Below are 19,000 nucleotides of genomic sequence, written 5' to 3'. Positions count from 1 at the left end.
GGTATGTAACAGCCTGGCAGCTGGAGCAGGAAGGTGTTACGAAGATCTCTAGGAGATGGGTTTTGAAGGGTGAACAGGAGTTTGCTTGTCAAGCTCTTGCCTCCTGAAAATTTCAGGATGGTTCCTAGGTAGAGTAAATGCTTAGTTATTGAACATGAAACGTAATTGCATTGTTAGATGCTGGGCACTGCTGAGAGACCCAGTGCTGGCTCTTCCCCTCCCAGCTCTTAATGCATGACGGCTGATGTGTCTCTGTCCCCTCCCTGAATTGGAGACTTGGGGGCATAAGGTGGTGTGGGAGTGGAATTCCTTTTTGTTGTTGGGTGTGATAACCCTGACTGTAGGGGTTGTCCTTCTAAGGAGTTCTTCAGAGCCTTGCCTGCCCTTGACTCCGTTCTTTCTGGCTGTGCTGTGGGAGCTGGCTAACGCCCCTGGGCGCTCTGCTTCATCACACTGAACAGAAAACACAAGTATGGTCTTTTTCTGAATGGAAAGTACACAGACCTGGGAGGTCCAGTGGTTCCTTTCTCTGCCTTGCTGTGTAATTGGGCAGGTTATGTCACAGGATTGGATCCCAAGAGATGACCCTGTTGTTTTAAAGGAGGAGAAAGTGAGGCACCTGGGTGTTTCAGTTGGTTGAGTGTCTGGCTTTTGCTCTTGCCTCAGGTCTTGCTCTCAGGGTGGTGAATTCAGGCCCCTCCATGCTGAGCGTGAAGCCTACTTAAAAAAACAAACAAACAAATAAATAAATAAATAAAGGACGGAGGGAAAAGCATATTAGTAAACTCTAGCTTCCTAAGATTCAAATGGTTTGAAAAGTAGAGTGTAGCCAGGAAACTGGTTTCTGTAATTTCATGCCCTTTTCAAAATATTAATCAACCACATGAATCCTGATTGATTATAAGATGGGCCCGGGAGTGGTCTGGGTTGGCTGCAACGGTTCATTTCCGGGACGCATACCTCTCCTTTCTCACGGGCCTTGAGAACTACTGCCTTGCAGTGTGGACAGTCTGGTTGCGTGGTAGGGGCAGTTTTGCAATCCTGTCCGTTCTTCATGGGAACGTCCTTGAAAAGGCCTTCGGACATGCTTGCGCGGGTGCTTGCGTGTTCTGTCTGCCCCAGCGGTCCCTTCCCCACCTGCCCCTCCGACAACTCTATGCCTAAAGGAAGTGGTTCAGATAAGTGATGACACCACAATAGATTTCCTCTTCGTCCCTTGTATAGTAGAATAAATGTGAGTGCTGTTTAATGCATCACCTCCTTTCATATCGCATTTGCCAAGAAAGTGCAGTTTTATTGAACATTAGGATTGAATTCTTAACTGAGTAATCAATTTCAGTAGTAAGTTAAAATGCCTTCTATTAATGGACACCTGCAACCGTTAATCAGAGTTACAGCAGAGTAACAGTTGTCAGCATTTATGCTAATAGCACTTACAAACCAGGGGCTCGTGAATTGCACTTCATACTTCCGTATTTCTCCAACAGTTGGTAATACTTTCTGCTTGGAGGTATTGATTATGTTGTCCCTGTGCTGGCTACTTGGAGACGTAAGGAGATGTAAATGACATTTTCACGGTGATGACACAATATCGCCTTCTGGTCTTGCACACTTGGCTCTGTGTCAGAATAGATGGAAAGGGTTCATTTGTTCTGGTGCTCTACTGTTTAATTTGATCTGGTGTGTGACTAAAGCAAGACAAATAGTATTTTTAATGAAACCATTTAATAACCTCTGGTAGCTTAGAATCGAACGCATTGGAAAAATGCAATTAAGGAATGGCTAGATGTAAACAACAGAGGGGAAAAAAAAAATCACTGCTCTGGCACCACTGACCCAATTTATTGTACTTTCAGACTTTCATCGCCTTAAATGGTTTTGAACCAATGACGCTGGATTCCCTTCAAAGGACGGACAGCCCATCGTGTGACCTATAGTTTGTGGACAGATTTATATTGGTGAGTTCCTGTAAAATATCTCCAGGTAAAAGCTCAGATTTTTTTTTTAAAACCCCTCTGGAATGCGTTTTCAATTAGTTGATGGCTATGGATTGCCAGCAGGCTCGGGGTGTTTCATTGGGATGTCTAATAGCGGGATCCTATGGACTGTCTTTCAATTAATTGCATCTGGTATTTTCATTTATCAAAAGCAAAATACATGTAATTAACTCTGAAGCAATATAGTTCAGTGTAAAGTGATTGTTTCTGCTGTCGCTGCTGCTACAGAGATAAGTCAACGGAAATTATACTACTAGGAAACTCAAGGCAGAATGGAAGTCGTGTTTAGGACTTTTTGACGTATTAATTACAAAGAATAAAAATGAATTGGGGAGATAGTCTTATGCCACCCCAAGTGAAAAGGTAGTCGGACGTCTTTAGAAAGAAAGCCGCTTGCTGATGAGCTTGGATTTTAAGAGCTGCCAGCCTCCAGGATGTCTTGAGCAGGAAACGATTTTTTTCTGGTGGCGTTGATTGGGGATGTGGGTGTGCTCCGAGGAGAGCATTCAATTTTGCCCGCACTCCCTCGGAGTGTGGCTGAGAAAATCCTCGATCGATGTAGTTCAGTCCTTTACCCAGAGCAAGGTTTGGAGGTCCAGAGTCTGGTTGCAACACGCCGCTTGCCATTTTTCACAAAACCCGCATCTTAACTCAAAGTCTCAAAATGGCAACTTCTCGGGAGTGATTGATGTTAACCCTGCTGGGAAAAAAATGTTTTCTCCTTGAGCTAACAGCATCGTTTAAAAGCAAGACAAAGAGTGTGAGAGCGAATTTTCTCAGTGTCCTTTCTGTCAAACCCCTGGGCATGTTGCCCAAAGTGTTGGATAGCGTGTAGTCTCTGGTTTGGAGATTGGGCAGGTGCACCCCTGTGGGCTTGGGGCCAGCTTTCTCGGACCTGGTCTCCGTTAGAGACCTGCGTGCAGTATTCCTCTGTGAGCACCAGTGGGCGGGAGGCTGAGCACAACCACAGCCCAACCCTAACCAGCAGATAGACTGCCGACCAGCAGACAGACTTGGGGCACAGGGAAGGGTCTCACTGTGTATTCCCCCCACCCCTCCCCATGGGGTAGGGGCAGTTGCAGATCCTGATGGAAAACTACCTGGGACCTCAGTCTCTTCTAGGGATTTGGAAGTCTTATGTGGGAATTCAATAGTTGGGTTCTGATGGTCCCCTAGATCCCCTGCCTTTTTAAAGATTAAATTTGGTGCTGTAGTCCCGAAGCTTCTCCTGGGAGTGACCCGAGAGAGGGCTTGACCTCAGAGAGACTCCATGTTCTTGAAACAATTCTAGGAACCTTAGCACTGGGGAGGGCGGGAGACTAGAAATACTGAACATCCTTTGGGGGGAGATGGGTGTATTTATTAGTAAGTCATGATGGCTACGCTCAGCCATAGACCTTCAGTTTTGCCCTTCAAGACCAATATTAACCCTTTTCTTTCATGCATCCTTCTCAAAGAAACTTTCCTTGAAGACTCCATGTGCTGGAGTCTAATCCAGGTTCCTCAGGCAGAGAGATGTTTTTACAGAATCTTTGTGGACCTGCTGGTTTCAGTATTGGGTGCCGGGACTGAAGATGGTTTCCATGGGTCATGACCATGGTGATGGCAAACCAGCAGACTCCCTCCCACAGGCGTCCAGTTCTGTGTCCAGACACTGGTGGTGGCTTGTGTCAAGTACTTCACTGAAAGGTGCTTGAGGCTCACCGCTGGCCAGGGGAACATCTCCATTGGATACCCAGAACTGGAGAGTAATGCTTAGTACATTTTATAGAAACCATAGGATTGGAAAACTCTTCTCTGAAGTTAGGAATGTAAGAATTCATAGTAAAAATGAAATAGATGAAATGGGCTTTTAAAAAAAAAAAAAAAATATATATATATATATATATATCAAAAATGGTTGAGGAACCCCTTTTCATTGGACTCAACCTGATAATTGAACCACGCAGGCTCCATTTTTCGATTGTTTCGATGTCAGAGAAGAACGTTCGCTTTCCAGAAATGCATCTGTATCAGAATGCGGTTACAACACTGCTCCTGAGAACAAATCTTTCCCCAGAACTGAAGCGCTCAGACACTTGGCCTGATACACTCGTTCCCGCTTCTGTGTTTGGGGCATCATTTGGGGAAACAGCACCTTGGAGGAGCTCAAGGTGTTTGGGATCACCCTGGAGTCGTCCACAGCCAGAGCATGGCCGTTGTGCCGGGAGGGTGATCTGTCTAGGACCAAACCCTGTTGGCTTGTAGCCCCCCGTGCCCCCGCATCCTGCCGGGGAGTTCTTTGCCCGACCACCCTCACAAGTACAGGGGGGCTGGGGTTCCCGCATGTCCCTGGACACGTGTGTTGGCTCTCAGAGCTCTGGTCTGTGGCTCGTCACTGTGCCCAGTAGGTTGTAGCCCTGTTTTTGCCAGCTGCTGAGTCTGGTCGATACACAACAGCCTAAGAGGGACACCTGGCATTGCCACCTGAGGAGGGACCCACGTGTTGATTTCAACTCGGTAACTCACCTGCTGAGGTCTCCAGTCTAGACAAATCTTGTTTAATGTGGGCGGAGGAGAAGGAAGTAGATGTTTTGCACAAAACTCATGAAAAGCCACAGCCTCAGGATGGCAGACCTTCGAGGCTCTAGAACTGTTTCTATGGTCTTTCTGACCTTGGTATTTTTGAGGACGTCCTCATTGAAGAGCGTCGTGTGCCTGTTACTCTAGACTTCATTATTTTGGTTTATAGCCTTTTTAAAAATAAATTTCACATGAAACAGTTGAGTTTTCTTCCTGCAGAGAAGCTCATTTTGTCATCACGAATGAATCATGACATGGAAGTTTACATCTTGGCGTTTTTGGGGTAGTTTCACTCTTCGTTCTGTATGTTGCTACTTGTTAAAATGGAAACCCCAAATGCCCTCTGGCTTGCTGGTTTCTCCTGGAACCAGAATCCGTTCTGCATCAGGTCAGATGGGGTGTTGTTGTTCTAGGACTGCTGTAACTGACCGTTCGCGCAGCAGCCCCCCGTTAGCTTGGGATCGCAACAGAAGCGGTAGGAGGAAGCGCTTTTTGTTAACCGTCTGTAGATACGTGGAAGTGCAAATCAAAGCTCTCGGCCTTTATTCCAGAAATGATGACTGGGTCGCACTGGCTGTGGTTTGGCCAGGACATGGCCGTGAATCCGGCTGCTCGCACCCCTAGATGCTTGGGCACTGAGTTACTCTTCCAGGTCGTAATAAGGATGTGCAAGCCCAGTCCACTTCACAAGCCCCCCGCCCTTGCACAAGGAAAGGTGGAAGCGAGGGGTCCCCAGGGTCCCGGTGATGGCTGTGCCTACTGGGTGGGGAGAGTCTCACTCGGCCTTCTGTGGGCGCCAGGCTGAGCTGACCATCCGCAGTGCGGCTTGCGTGGGCCAGCAGGGTTCCATGGAGCCCTCTGCCTGGCCGTTGGGGCCTCTGCCCTGTTTCTGCCAAGACTGATTTCTTTCCCGATAAACAGAAGGGCAGTGTTGCCCTACTCTAGAAGCCGATAGCTACATCGTGAGGTGAGTGTGTTGGCCCTGGCACCGTAGCCTCCGGGGTCCTCCTGAGCTCTTGGCCTACACGAGGGACGTGGGATCCCGTTCCAGCTTTTCGGCCAGAGGCAAGACTGCTGACATCGGAAACCGCAAACCGGAGACAGACTCGCAGGGCCTTCTCTCTGGGGGGGAGCTCTCTGGATGAGGAACAGTCAGGAGGCTGAGATGAGGTTGGGGGACGCTGGTGGGGCTTCAGCCAGCTCTGCAGAGACGGGAGGAGGCCCCAGCTGGGCTCTGGGTGCTTCGGTCTTGTTTGGATTTTATTTCCTGAGCCGCAGATCCAAGCTCCCATGGGAGCCGTTCTCTGGGAGGTGTTGATTCAGCCCGTGTTCCTTCCTCCCGAGAATCTCCGAATCCTGCCGTGGCTTTGGCGGAGATCATCCAGCCAAGGCCCCGCCTTGTCCTTGTTCTCAGGAGTTCCTCTTTGTCCACACCGTATGGGCCCAGCCTCCAGACTCTGGGCCCAGCCTCCAGACTCGTCCTGGTGGGTTTGTTTCGTGTTGTTGATGTTTGCCCGTGTCCCACTCCTCAGGACCATGGTCCTTGTCACAGCCGCTTAACCAGCCAGGGAGGCACGGAATGGAACAGAGGGTTTTAAATTTTCACTCTGTCCTCCGTGTGTCCGGAATACGCAAGCCTGTTGGTACTTCCTGGGGTTCCGGGCCAGGGTGGGTCTCTGCCGAATTGTGCTCTTGCTGGTGGGCCCGGCTGGCGAGCCGTGGTGCGGGAGGAACCGCAGCCTTGTGCAGCACCCACCCACGGGTCGTGCTGGGAAACGTGGACGTGTGGCCCGTCTCCCTCTTCCGGAAAAGGGAGGAACTTGACAGTCAGATCTCTTTGCTGGCACGCGGGACCTGTGAGAGAACAGAGCTGGAGACCCTGATGGTGTAGCCCGGGCTCAGGCTCCCCTTGTCCTCTGCCCAAACACCGCAGTAGCATTACGGGCTGTGCCAGCATCATCACAGGACCCCTTTGCAGTTGGTGAGGACTTCTGGGGTCACTGCTCTCTGGTATGTTCCTAATGTCAAGTGTGCCACGAATCTGTCCCTTCCCTTTGCACTTGGTCCATGTGAAGTGGGGGCTGACCATGGATGGCTGCTTGCCCCCAAGGGTGTGGCCATGATGCACAGAGCCAGCTCCCGGAAGGCCAGCCGTCACGGATGCCCAAACAAGCCCCCGATAGAGGCTGTCCTACCCCTGGTCCCCCCCCCCCGCAGTGGCCTGGGGAACAGCAGCCCATGTTCTGGGACATCGAAGGTGATTGTCAGTGGACAGATCCTTGTCCTTTTCCCCTGAGGCTTGAGGTGCGGGTGTTAAGAGAACAGGGAGGAGCGGGAGGGAGGTGGTGGCCTGAGGGTTACGCCTCCGCTGGTGGAAGGAAACGATACTTTGTTTACAGTAAGCTACGTAATAAGTATTATAAGGTATGTGCGTGGGCAAGGAAGTGAACTTTCTCCAGTGAAAATGTTGGGAGCTCTGAACAGGCGTTCCCAGAGTGATTAGCAGGAAAGGAAAAGGTAGTTTTATCCTGTGAATATTTTTGGGTAGGGCTTGTGTGTTGCTACTGTTAACTATGACTTCTAGAATGCCTAGACCAGGAACTTTCTTTGAGCCTGGTCTGGGTTGTAAGCAATTCCTGTTGTGCCCCCATCAAGCTTTGTTAATGGAGGGACACACGCCGCCTCCCTAGGTTCAAGTGTAATCTGGCGTTACCTTAAATGTAGCCTCCCCTCCCTCTGCTGCAGATGCTAAAGAAATACTCCATGTACTGCCCATGTGACATGGAGAGAGCCCTGGTATTTTCAGTCCTTCATCATCCAGTTTCTGGATCCACGTTTAAGCATTTTCTGAATCCCGCCTTTGGGAAATAGCTGAGAATCCAGCTGTCCCCAGGTGGAAGTGGGGTCCCCGTGACTGTTTGCCTGGAGCTCCCAGCTAGCTCCCAGCAGAACACATTTGCTCGACTGACTGATTGATCATTGATCGATTCCTTATTTTTGGCAAACTCGGTCACTCCCACCTGGATCCAAGCTGTTAAAAATAAAGTCTTCTTGGTTAACATTGCAATTCATTCTTTGCACATAGCAATTAAGATAATTCCCTTAGACTTGTACCAGTTAAGGATAAATAGGAGGTTTTAGAAGAAAATGCAGTGTAATTCACTGGTTTTTGTGTGGGGGCCTGTGAGTAATCCATGAGGATATGTGCCACGAGGGGACCCCTGTGCAGGGGGGTAGAAGGAGCGCCTTCTTGGACTCTATCCTCAGAAGCAGCCCGACCAGTGACATTTATACATATTTCATTATGTGGGTTCTTTAGGCACAGGGAGCCAACAAATCAATTTCTCAGCAGTGTACTGTTTAAGAGAACCAGCACCAGCCTATGGGATAAGTTGGAGATGGCTGGTAAAATTAATTATATATGGCAAAAAGATAGAACATTATGGGGAACAGTTAACGTGTGGGGGGGGGGGGTGAAAACTCGAACCGTGCGTGAGGAGCGGTTCCAAGCATCTGATCCCGGTGTTCGTTTCTGTTTCTTCATAAATGTGCACTAACGACAGTGGCTTCCACAAAGGACCCCAGTCTCCCAGCCCCGGTCTTTCTCCGGGAGGACAGGATTGGGTGTCCCCGCGCCAGCCCCTGATCGGATGCGTTTGAGGTGGGCTTTGATTTATGGGACAGTGTCATGCTGCCTTTTCATAGGGACGATTTGCAGAAAACAAGTCTTGGTGGTAAAGTGATCTGGTTCCTGTGCCTTGTAACCCAACACCTTTTCTGTGGTCGCCTTCCCTCTTCCGGTTCAGCTATACATTGTTTAACTCAAAGGAAACCTTTGTTGGCCTGGACTGGGTGTAACCTGCAACTCCTTGAAAAATTCAGCTGGAGCTCGGCAGGAGGGGCTATCGGTTTCCATCGGGCGCGGGGTGAGGCTGTTCAGATGGCTGGTGCTTTTGCTCCCTCTTCCCAGGGCAGCTTGGGACGAGGGCATGGCGGGTCAGGTTCTCGGGCGTGCCCCTCGGGTCCCCGCCAGGCCCGCCAGCTTCTGCAGGCCGAAAACGCGGTCTGCCTTCCCATTTCAGGAACGCAGGACTGGGAGGTCTAGACTCCATCAAGCTGCCCTTGGCCTCTTGGTCTCCTCTGCATCTCTCTGTATGATCGTCTGCAGGGTCTGGCTTTGCTGGGTCCTCACATGGATGAGTGCAGGAGGTGGCCCGTGATGTGCTGTGAGCCCTTTTAGTCCTTGTGCGTGCAGCTTCTCCCTGGGATTTTACTCCCTGGTGATGCCACGCCTTGAGACTATCAGGTGAAATTGAATGATAAAGGTTAAGGAGCAGTGCTCTAAGTCCATGGAAACTTCCAGAGTGATAACCACCGGCAAGCTTCCTGAGGTAGAAACCATGCCCGCTGCTCCCCTCACCTCCTTCATTTTTCTGTACCTGGTCCCCCTGTTCTGGATTCCACAGGACTGTTTCTTGAATGAGTGGATCCCAGGCTGCGGTGGGGCTGGGGAAGGGTGGGGTGGCCGGGCCCAGGCAGGGGGGCCCGTCCCAGCACCGGTCTGCAAGGCATTAGCTTCTGAGTGTCTTCTGCAGACGGAAGGCAAACCAGCGTGGTACAGTCCCTCTGAGGGGAGGTATATGTGTTCCTGAGCTTTCAGAGGCGGGAAGGCAAAGGCACTCCTGGCTTCCCCTCTGTGCAGGGAGGGTGGGGAGTTTGAATTCAGGGTGGCTCACCGTCGCCTAGTGGGCAAGGGCGCTTGCACATCTGGCTACTGTGACCACATCTGAACAGGGACTACGAGGACGGTGAGAAGGCCCAGCAGGCTCCCAGAGCCTCGTGGCCCCAGGTCCCTTGGGACTGGAGGACAGATGGCCTGTGTATCAAATTCCTTCATGGACCCGGCGTGCTGGCCGCCTCCTTTGCCTGCCTTTGGTGATTTGGAAGCCGGCATTTCCTGCATGTGGAACTGACAAGCCCCAGCCCCACATTTGTTGAAAACCTTAAGTTTGAGAGCCCTGGCCTTTCATAATTCAGTCGAAACTCCCTGCTACTTCCTAATTACAGCAGAAGATGACCTCTACACCGCAAGGTAGGGTTGCAGCTTCCTCCAGGAAGGAGGATTCGTATTGATTTGTACTCTGATCTCCCACGGGCGTAAGTGGCAGTGCCGCAGAGGCCTGTTTAAGGCCGGAAAGCCTTCTGCCTGTGTGTTTAAACAGCGGATTGATGCAGCCCTCGGCTTGGCGGGGAAGCGGCCCAGCTCTCAAGCGTGGAATCCATCCCAGCAGCCGCTCCCTCCGGCAGCCCCACGGCTTTGGCACACGTTTTCCGCGTGTTTGCTCGGGGAAAGGTAAAGAAAGGCTCCAGTTGCAGAGGCAAAAAGACTTGGCCCAGGCCCTGGGGACGGGTGGGGGGGAAGGGTCCTGAGGGCGGGGCCAGGAAATGCCTGTGGTGAAACGTGGGTTCCCCTGATGACGTTGACCTTGGGCAGATTGGAGCCTCCTGTGCTTAGTGCGTCAGGCTCCCCCTCTGCCAAATGGGGGTGAACAGGAGTGGTTAATCTCAGGTTGGGTGTTGAGTGACGCCCTGGCTTAGCTGGTACCTGGCCCCTAGAAGGGGCTTCCTGGGGATGACTACTGCTGTCCTCCATTATTAGCAGCTTCAGTAAATGAGCTGGCCACGCCGTCGGATTGGGAGGCAGCCCTGGGGACCTGCCCACAGCAGACAACACACACCTGTGGTCAAGGTTACATGAACATTTAGATGAAAGATGGCTAGAATGCCAGACTTCCTGCTCATGACAGTTCTGTTGTGGTTTCCTCCTGGGACTTTGGAAGTCTCCCCCCACCCCCCCACCACCCCAGTCAACCTCACAGTGACCTTTCTTCATCAAGGGACAAAGGGTGAATCTTTCTCACAAATGCACATTGGATTTGAGTTCTTGCTTTTGTGAGGGCAGGCTGACCTGAGCCACACGGAGCTGGGAGGTGTTGGAGTCAAGGTCCTGTGCCTGGATGTGACTGGCAACCTGGGGACCCATTTAGCAATGTGGTCTTCCACTGGGAACGCGTCATCACTCTCTTATCAGTGGCCCGAGGTCCCTGCAATTTTCCCAGATGACCGAACATCAAGTGTGAGGCCAGCAGCGGTGGGTCAGCTGTGGAGAGGATCAGCACCCAGGACCGTGCAGGGACAGGCTGGTGGTCAGGGCTACTTTCCGCAAAAGGCTGTTCCATTCAGGTCACTTGGTTTGGACTCCTGCGTTTTATGGCGACGTCTGAAAATGCAGATTTGTAGCAACCAATGTTAATGAATTCAGACTGTTTGAATTTCACACTGAATAATGGCTAGAATGATCAGAGCCCGGGGCTTATCAGATCCTGGGATCGCTGTAATCTTTTCTCAAGATTCAATTGATAGCATGATGTAATATCACATTACTTTTATTAACAGTCCTGGTCATAAAAGAAACACACCTATTAGGAGAATTGAGTAAAAATAGTGGTAATAACAAGACAATTTGGAATATGTAATATATTCAGTAAATTTTCAAAACGCCGCATCTCATTTGAAATGCAATGTTGTGCACGTAGATATTGAATGCAATACCTCTGTACCCTAGGGCTTCCTCTTTTCTACATTAAAAATATTCTATTTAAATGCAGATTTTGATTTGCAATCTAGGAAGAACATTCGGGAAGTATAGGAAGAAGGACAACTCTGCACCTGTTACCAATTTCAGTTCATATCCCTCTTGCTCTTAGGCTGCCTGTGCATTTCTCCCTCCCCCTCGCCTCCCCCTAGAAGGTGGTTTCTAAAGGCACAAGTAAGGAAAAGGCACAAAGTTTCAGAGGATGATTGTGTTGTTACACTTCGGTCTGTCCGAGAATTCTCTATTATCTGCACCCTCCCTGGGCAAGCTGAAGAAACACAAAGGCCCCCAGGTTTCTTCACACGGGCAGGAGCCGAGAATTTCTCCCTCTAAACTGAGCTAATTGCCACAGGGGGTATGAACACGCTTCCTGGGAGTCTGTTAATACTTACCTGCATTTGTAGCACTGAAGCTGTTCTCATTTCAGATTCTATTCCTGCTACTGTGTGTGTGTCTGTGTGTGTGTGCGCACGCACAAGTATATTTATTTCTGTTGCTTTTCCACATAGAGTCCAAATACCTTCCCTGGAAAACCCACGAGACAGCCCTGTTGCCGGATGCAAATGTCGGGATGATGTTAGGGCTGCCCTTCTCAGCGTGGAAGTGACTTGTTTGATGTTGAGCCTCGGTTACCAAAGAAATGGATTTATAGCTTTTGACATTCTACTCTTAGAATTAATTAGGTGGCTGATCATTATAAATACCATTTACTTTTCCTGTTGTCTGCGTTTAACGGAGCGTCTTCTGCTGTACGCGCTTGTCAGTTTCGAACTGGGTGTTGTGTTTGGGCTTTTATGATCTGCCAAGGGAAAATGAAAGTAAATTCTTTATAACATGCTAATTGATCTATTTGGGAATTTTTAGATATAGACAACATCTGTGCTTGCCAGTAACACGGTTAATAGCTTCTGTTCCCCAACATAGGAGAAGGTTTTCACGGTCTGTATGTGACCTTGCTGAGACATCCCATGTCTGCCCCAGGGCTTTGGCGGTGTGGAATGGGGGGGGGGGGCTTTTCCTAGTGCCTTGGAATTAGCCCCTGAGCTACAGCCCTGAGCCCCTGTAGAATCCTGTTTGGGGGGTGCCTCTGGCCAGAGAGCACTGGGATTGGTTCTGGGAAGAATCCAGGATGGCCGGACCTGGTCTCAGCCCCCATAAGCCTTGTCCAGCCTAGACCAGACTGACTGGAGCGATGGCTTCAGAGCAAGTGACAGTGGGGCCCAGGCACTCCTTAGAACCGTCTCTCCTCCTAGGTAGTCCTCTTAGGTGATGCTGCCTGCCCTGGTTTTGCTTCCCCTCAGGCAGTGGTTTGGGTAACTCAAGAGCCTCCCCCCTTTTTTTCTTTATACACAAACTTGTTAGTAGTTTGTGGAGCCAAGAAGGTCCCGACTTGGCCTGTTGGAGAGGAAGGAGCTGCACCCTTCGGTGCTGCCTGGAGGAGGAGGAGTCTTCCTCCTTGGGGGCTGAGTTGGGGGAGGCAGGTTTTTTCCCCAGTGAGCCCAAGTGTCGGGGCTTGTAGCTTATGTCGCAGGCTTTCCCTTGCTGTGGAAAGCAGAGTTGAAAGTGACTATTTGGAGGGCAGAGAGGCCCGGCAGTAACGACAACGGAGAAGGAAGCCCGGGGAGCTGAGCGTTCCGCGCGTGCCCGTCAGTCCCAAGCATGTGGCCTCGTCTGGCCCCGTCTGTGTGGCTGGGCCTGTGAGGGTTGTGGAGGGAGCTGACCTTATTCATTCCTAGGATGTTAATGGATAATGGAGGTTAACTGACTTCTCTTGGGACTTGGAGGAGCAGATGTGGGATTTGAACCTGGGTCCAGGGTGGAGCTGTACCCTAGCATGTTCTGTGCCATCACTGCCCCCTACCCACGGTGCCCCCCGCAGGCAGCTCAGACATTGGGTATGGAAAGGTTTGATACTGGATGTTCCTGATCAGCTATTGGTTTGATAGCCACTCTGTCATCTCTGTACATCCCCAGGTTTGGGTACAAAGAAACCATCTCTAGGACGGGGTATCCCCCTGGGCTAAGTGCTCACGGTCAGGTGAGCTTGTTGAGTTTCGTGTGTGGGGCTCGGTGCTCCTTTCCCCCACAGACTAAGCTCACCTGCAGGGCTGGCCCCGGCTGAGGACAAGCCCCGTGGACATGGCAGTAGCAAGGTCCCCAGGCTGGACTGGTGCCAGCCTGGCAGCTCAAGCCTCCAGGTCTGTCTGTGTCTGTTCAGCAGAAGCAGACCCCCAGCTGTCTCACCGGCACTGGGAAGGCGCAGCTGGGGTGTGGGCCAAAGTCAGGGGAGAGGCGGAACAGGAGGCTCTTCTCGCCCCTCCTCCTGCCCCACTCACTCCCTGGCTTTCCTATGGGCTGTTAACACACAACGATTCCAACTAAATGACGTGTTAAGGGCCAACCCCATCCCACCGCTCTGCTCAGTGCTGTGTAGTCTCCCGTCACCGCTAAGCGTCCTTACCAGTGTAGGCAAGGATCAGGCTTTGCTTTTGGAGGGATCTGCCCAAGCTTCCATTGCCAGCACCTCCTTCCCCGCAGGCCAGTGACGATGGCTGAGGTCTCGGTGCAGATTAGTAAGACCCTTGCATGGTGGGTCCTTTGGATGGTGGTTATTGACTGCTGCCCCTGCACTGTCATTTTTGGCCTCTTTTCCCTTTTGTCTGCACTTAGATCCTTAATCCCTACAAAGGACCTGCCATCAAGTCCCATCCTTGAGTTGTCCGCACGTCCAACCTATTCTGTCTCTGGCTGAACTTGAACCCTGGGGTGCCCGTATGTCGGCACACCTGGGAATGTGGACCCCACAGGTGGCATGTATGCCCCAGGGGTGCCTGCAGCTAGACTGGGTAAGAGAGTCCTTGGACCCCGTCCTCAACTGGGCGATTGCCCTCGCTGCGTCTCGGAATCAGCTTTGACAAGTGCAGCCTCGCTTTAGCCTCCATGGTAGAGAGCTTGGTCTTAGACAAACAGCCACCCGTCTTCGCCGTTGGCTGAAATGTTTATAGAAATGGAGCTGGGGGATAATTACACTGCGCTGCTGCCTTCTCCTTTCCTCCAGGTTGATGCATGGGGGCATTTTAATTTGAGACTAGTAAATTTTGTAATTGGATTTAAAAGAGGAAAACGAGTCGCCCCAGTTTACACGTTACCTTTACCATGGGGCAGCGGGGGACACACTCATCAGGTACGGATCAGATTATTTTGTTATGCCAACATTAATATTGGGAGCACACACATAATCTAGAGTCAGCAGGCTCACCCACTACTATCTCATTAAATTTTCAGGCAAAAGCTGCAAAAATTAATTGGAGGCGTGTAATAGTTTAGAATGTGAGCCGGCTTATGGTAATATAAATTATATGAAGAGAAGACAGTTTTATATACTGAGAGAGAGAAAACTGGTTTACTTTAATGAGAAGAGGCAGAAATGTAGAGCTATTTTTTCATTACAGATGCACTCTAAAGTGTTTGGACTTCGTTGATGAATAGAGTTAATTCGCTGCTGTAGTCCCTATAATTCATGTTGCACAGTTTAATGACTTCTAGATAAAAACAGGATTGAAATGTTAATTTCTCTGAAGAAATTGGGGCACTCTTGTATATCAGGCTTTTCCCCCTATTAAACCACTAGTTAATTTCACCAAACAAGTGTCTTGGAGATATTTCATGCTACATAGACTTTTGTATTTTTTACCTGGGTTAGCTTCCTTCCTTTTTTCCTTCCTTCCTTTTTTAAACCTTAATGTATATGATGAGAGGATTTTGTCAGGCGGAACTGTGTCTGGTAACTTGACCACTGAGTAGAGGAGTCTCTCCACATAGAGCTCAGTAAACAACCATGTGCCTTAATCTAATGGCTTCATCTAGTGGCTAATAATTGTCTCTCTTGGTTCTGTATTTGGCCTGTGGGTTTGGGCGTGCCATCTGTTGTCCCTGCGTTTGATTTGGGAAGTACGCAGTATTGATCAGTCACTACTGGATTCCTGAGGCTTCAGTCCCAATCACACAGGAAATTTTGTCATTACTCTAGTATTTTATTTCACATTTGTGTTTGCTTTTCCACTTTTCCTAACTCTGGGTGGTTTTTTTCTCCCCCCATAGAGCAGGTTCAAGTCTGGGTTTAGTGTCTTCCTCTTTAACCTACTCTCAGGAAAAACAAAACAAAACAAACTGAGCAGGAAATATTAACTGTAATATGGTAAGTTAATTAATAGTGGTGCTGTGTAGTGAAGGAATATTCAAATGTTGTTACTTATTCCCGGATTTGTTGTTGTGATAACCATGCTGTGGGGTTTTTGTTTTTACAATGAGGACAAAGAACAAAGTCACAAGTATTTACAAGGGGGAGGAAAGAAGTGACCCCCCCACCACCCTTCTCTGTTCTCCTGGTTCATCTCTGGGCCTGCTGTACAAAGAGCTTCTAGGAGAGACTCCAGGAGCACCAGGGTCCTGGGGACCTGACAAGACTGACTTGGAACTTCCTAGGGGGATGCCAGGACCCTCCTTCCCCCACCTGGTTATACTGACCATTGGGCCCAGACAAGACTATGTCCTGAGAGTTGGGACATGGGACTGGTGGTTGCTGGTTACTGAGTGGTTTTAGGGTCTTATCCATTGAACTTGGCTTTTCTGGGACCCTCCATCCCTCTCTTTGCCTTTGTCAGTTAGGAACGGTCTTACGTGGAGCGATTTGGTACTCTGAAATCTGTTCATAGGTGTGCAGCTGGTACAGAGCAGTTGGGTGGTCTGGATGGGAATTGTAATGTGGACCGAGTGTGCACAGAGAACTGCCTGCACCCCCCCCCTCCCGCCCTATGCCCATCCAGCTGCTCGCCTCCTCAGGTCGCCAGATGAACTCCGGGAGCCTCATGTCTGCGTCAGCTGCGCTGGGCTGTGGGCCGGACTGGGTCGGATTGTCTCCTGGCTGGGAACACGAACAGCGTGGTTACCGAGCTCCTCCTGGTGGGGGCGGGGGGGGCGGCTCACTCTTGTTCATCTTCTCTGCTCCCTTGATGCACTTAGTTGACCCCATTGTTTTGCCTCCAGCTGTCCCTTTCACAGCCGTGAAGTCTCTTCTGTCCCGCGTTGGTGATAGGCTAGCCTGTGTGTACTGGACTCCAGCTCATTTCTTAGCTTTCTCAGTCCTTTGAATTCCAGACGCTTTAACTGAGGATTCCCTTAAGGGAGTGTCTCAGCCTGGCCCCGATGATGCTTTAGATCAGATCATTCCTCGTTGGGAGGCCATCCTGTGCTTTGTAGGAGCTTCTCAGCTCCCCTGGCCTCTGTCCACCCGCCCTTCTTGCCCCGCGTGACCACCACAAATGAGTCCCGACGTCATGAAATGTGCCTGGGGTGGCCAGTGCTCCCCGGTTGAGGTCACCGCTCCAAGGGGCAGATGCTAGCTCCACGCCTGTTGTGTTGTGCCCGAGCCGCGTGGATGGATGGAGCCTGCAGTGGCACTGATCTGTCTCCCCTAGCGCCCTGCCCAGGCGGGTTCTGCAGCCTTCCCACAAACGCATGCTCTCCGCCCCTGGGCCCACCCCCCTTCCATCCCATCCTTCCATCCCATCCTTCCATCCCATCCTTCCATCCCATCCAGGGGGCTGGGAGGCCGCAGCTTCGGCAGACGGAAGGGAACTGACACGGAGAGGTGGGCTCTTGGCTTTCACTCGGCTCCGTTAGACTCCACGGGTGTTCGTGACCGTGCATCTGACGCACGTTCACGTGTCACCTTGTCACGGCTGCATGCTGGGACGGCTTCCCTGCTCGTGTGCCATTGAGGCCGGGCTGCTGGGAATCAGCACAAAGCAGCCCTCTCAGTCTGCATCGACAGCCTTATAGGCACGAGGCATAACTTACGCCTGCTTTTCTCTGTTTCTTTAACTTTTAATTGAAACCATTTAGTTACCACCCCTGCTGCGAGGAATCTGGGGACAATTAGGAAAGTCCCATCTGTCCTTTGAACCACATTATATTGCCTTTTTTCTCGCTATCTCCAGAAGTCGGCGGATTTTAACGGCACTGTCTCTGTTTCCCACTGGATGGCTGCTCTCTCCCTTGAATGAGTTACAGCAACTCTTTAATTCAATTATTTTCTGCAGTGCCGGCTTCGAGATGATTGAGTTGCATCAGAGGCCCGGACTTTCTGGTGCAAAGCCGTGCCTCCGCGCCGGCTGTAGGATTGTCAAGTTTTCCCGGAGAGTGAGGGGTGCACCCTCCCTCCCCCCCGCTTCCTGGCACAAGCCCCTAGTCACCATCTCGAAACATAGATTGGAAATGGCAGATGCCATGGGCTTTGCCAGTCTTTCCCCCAGGCAAGGAATTATCTGTCCGGTGCTATTAGGTCAGTGAATTCCTACCCAGCTGTGGCTGCAAGAAGGGGGAGGGGGCAGGGCGGCCCGGGTGCTGGTCAGAAAGGCCATTTATAAATCTATAAATGTGCTAAACAGCCCACTCTCCTGCTTTGCTATTTGACTTTGAATTAAACAAAGTGTCATGAGTAGGAGGTGTATCTTACAATGATTTTAACCAATTTGCTTCCTAATGTGGAAAATCTGCCTAAAATAGGACCTGCTGAAGTGGTTGTACCATATACATAGGGGAGGGGAGTTGACAGGCCCTCGGAGGGGGTGAGGAGGGGCGGCTGGGGGCACGTGCCTTTCTGGTGAGCATGGGGATACCAAGTCTGCCTTCTGTTTCCTTGGTGGGTCCGGGTTCCGGTGGGTGCACCGTCCGCACCCCCCGGATCGTAGGACATGGGCAGCGAAGACCTGTCTCCAAAACACTGGGGTGTTCTGAACCCTGGTAGAAGGATTCCGGTGCTTGCCAAGAAGGCAGGCCAGAGGATGGATGGCTCTGGTCCTGGCAGGCCGTCAGCTGCACGTGGGGCTGAGGGAAAGGCAGGAGCAGAGACACAAGAGATACTCGGTCCCAGGGTCCCCTGCCCTGGGTGCCGTTCCTGAACTGCCTAGCGGACAGGCGGGGCTGGGCAAGGCTGGACACTGCCTTTAAACAGCCACCTGTCTCTCCAGAAGGTGGACTGTGATCCTGGTACTGCCACCAACGCCCCTGGTGTGAGCATCTCACTGAAGGAGGCTCTCGTGGAAACACGAGGTTTTTTTTAAGTGCGTTGGCTCATCTCGCAGGACATCACTGGGCTCTGGCGCTGGTAGGAAAAGCAGCAGTCTGTTCCACCGTGGGCTTGTCCAGAGGCTGGGCACCTGTCCCGGAGAGGCCACCACCCCTGCTCCACTCCAAGGCCGTCCAGAGGCCTGACTCTACTGCAGAACCAAACCCGGTAGACGGAGAGTGCCGTGCGTGCGTGTGCACTGGTGTGTCCCTGGGAGGAAGGTTAATAGGTTAGTGTCAGAGGAACGTGGAAACCAGCATCAGTCCTTCCAAAATAGCACACATGCCCTTTGACCTAGTAATCTCCCTTCCCCACCTGGTGCCACAAAAAGCTTTACTCCCTCGAGATGTTTTATCGTGGTGTTATTTAATGGCATAAAAGATACCCCAAGCATCCAACAGGGGGGAAAATAGCGAATTCTTTAAAAAACGATGCCTTCACAGTTTGAAATAACATAAATAGAAGGCTGGTCTGAGTGGAAAGATACAATATTGAATGTACATTTACAAATTAGAAAACCGTAGAAAATACTCATGTGAAACTTGATGAGTATTTCATAGTGGTTATCTTTAGTTGGTAGAACTTGGTGATTTTTTTTTTTTTCTTTTCCCCATTCCCCATCCCAGTGTTCTGTAACGATTTTTTTTTTTTTTTTTT

At 50.7% G+C, this 19,000-nt stretch overlaps 1 protein-coding gene across 2 annotated transcripts in view; it reads left to right on the top strand.

Annotated features, from left to right (window-relative positions):
• LOC111145392 (C-terminal binding protein 2) overlaps nt 1-19,000 on the top strand; it is a 153,746-nt gene that overhangs the window by 46,152 nt on the left and 88,594 nt on the right. The window contains exon 3 of one of the 2 annotated variants that reach the window (XM_022500265.1): nt 1,857-1,958. The gene's annotated coding sequence lies outside the window, so the exon portion shown is untranslated. Of the gene's footprint in view, nt 1-1,856; nt 1,984-19,000 lie in introns of both variants that reach the window. The other variant, XM_022500266.1, reaches the window with a different exon arrangement.

The sequence above is a fragment of the Enhydra lutris genome, unplaced genomic scaffold (genome assembly GCF_002288905.1).
Source record: "Enhydra lutris kenyoni isolate GAN:26980312 unplaced genomic scaffold, ASM228890v2 scaffoldscaffold12, whole genome shotgun sequence".
Classification (NCBI taxonomy): Eukaryota; Metazoa; Chordata; class Mammalia; order Carnivora; family Mustelidae; genus Enhydra; species Enhydra lutris.
The sequence above is the reverse complement of the archived record's forward strand: the minus strand, read 5'-3'. Positions and strand labels throughout refer to the sequence as shown.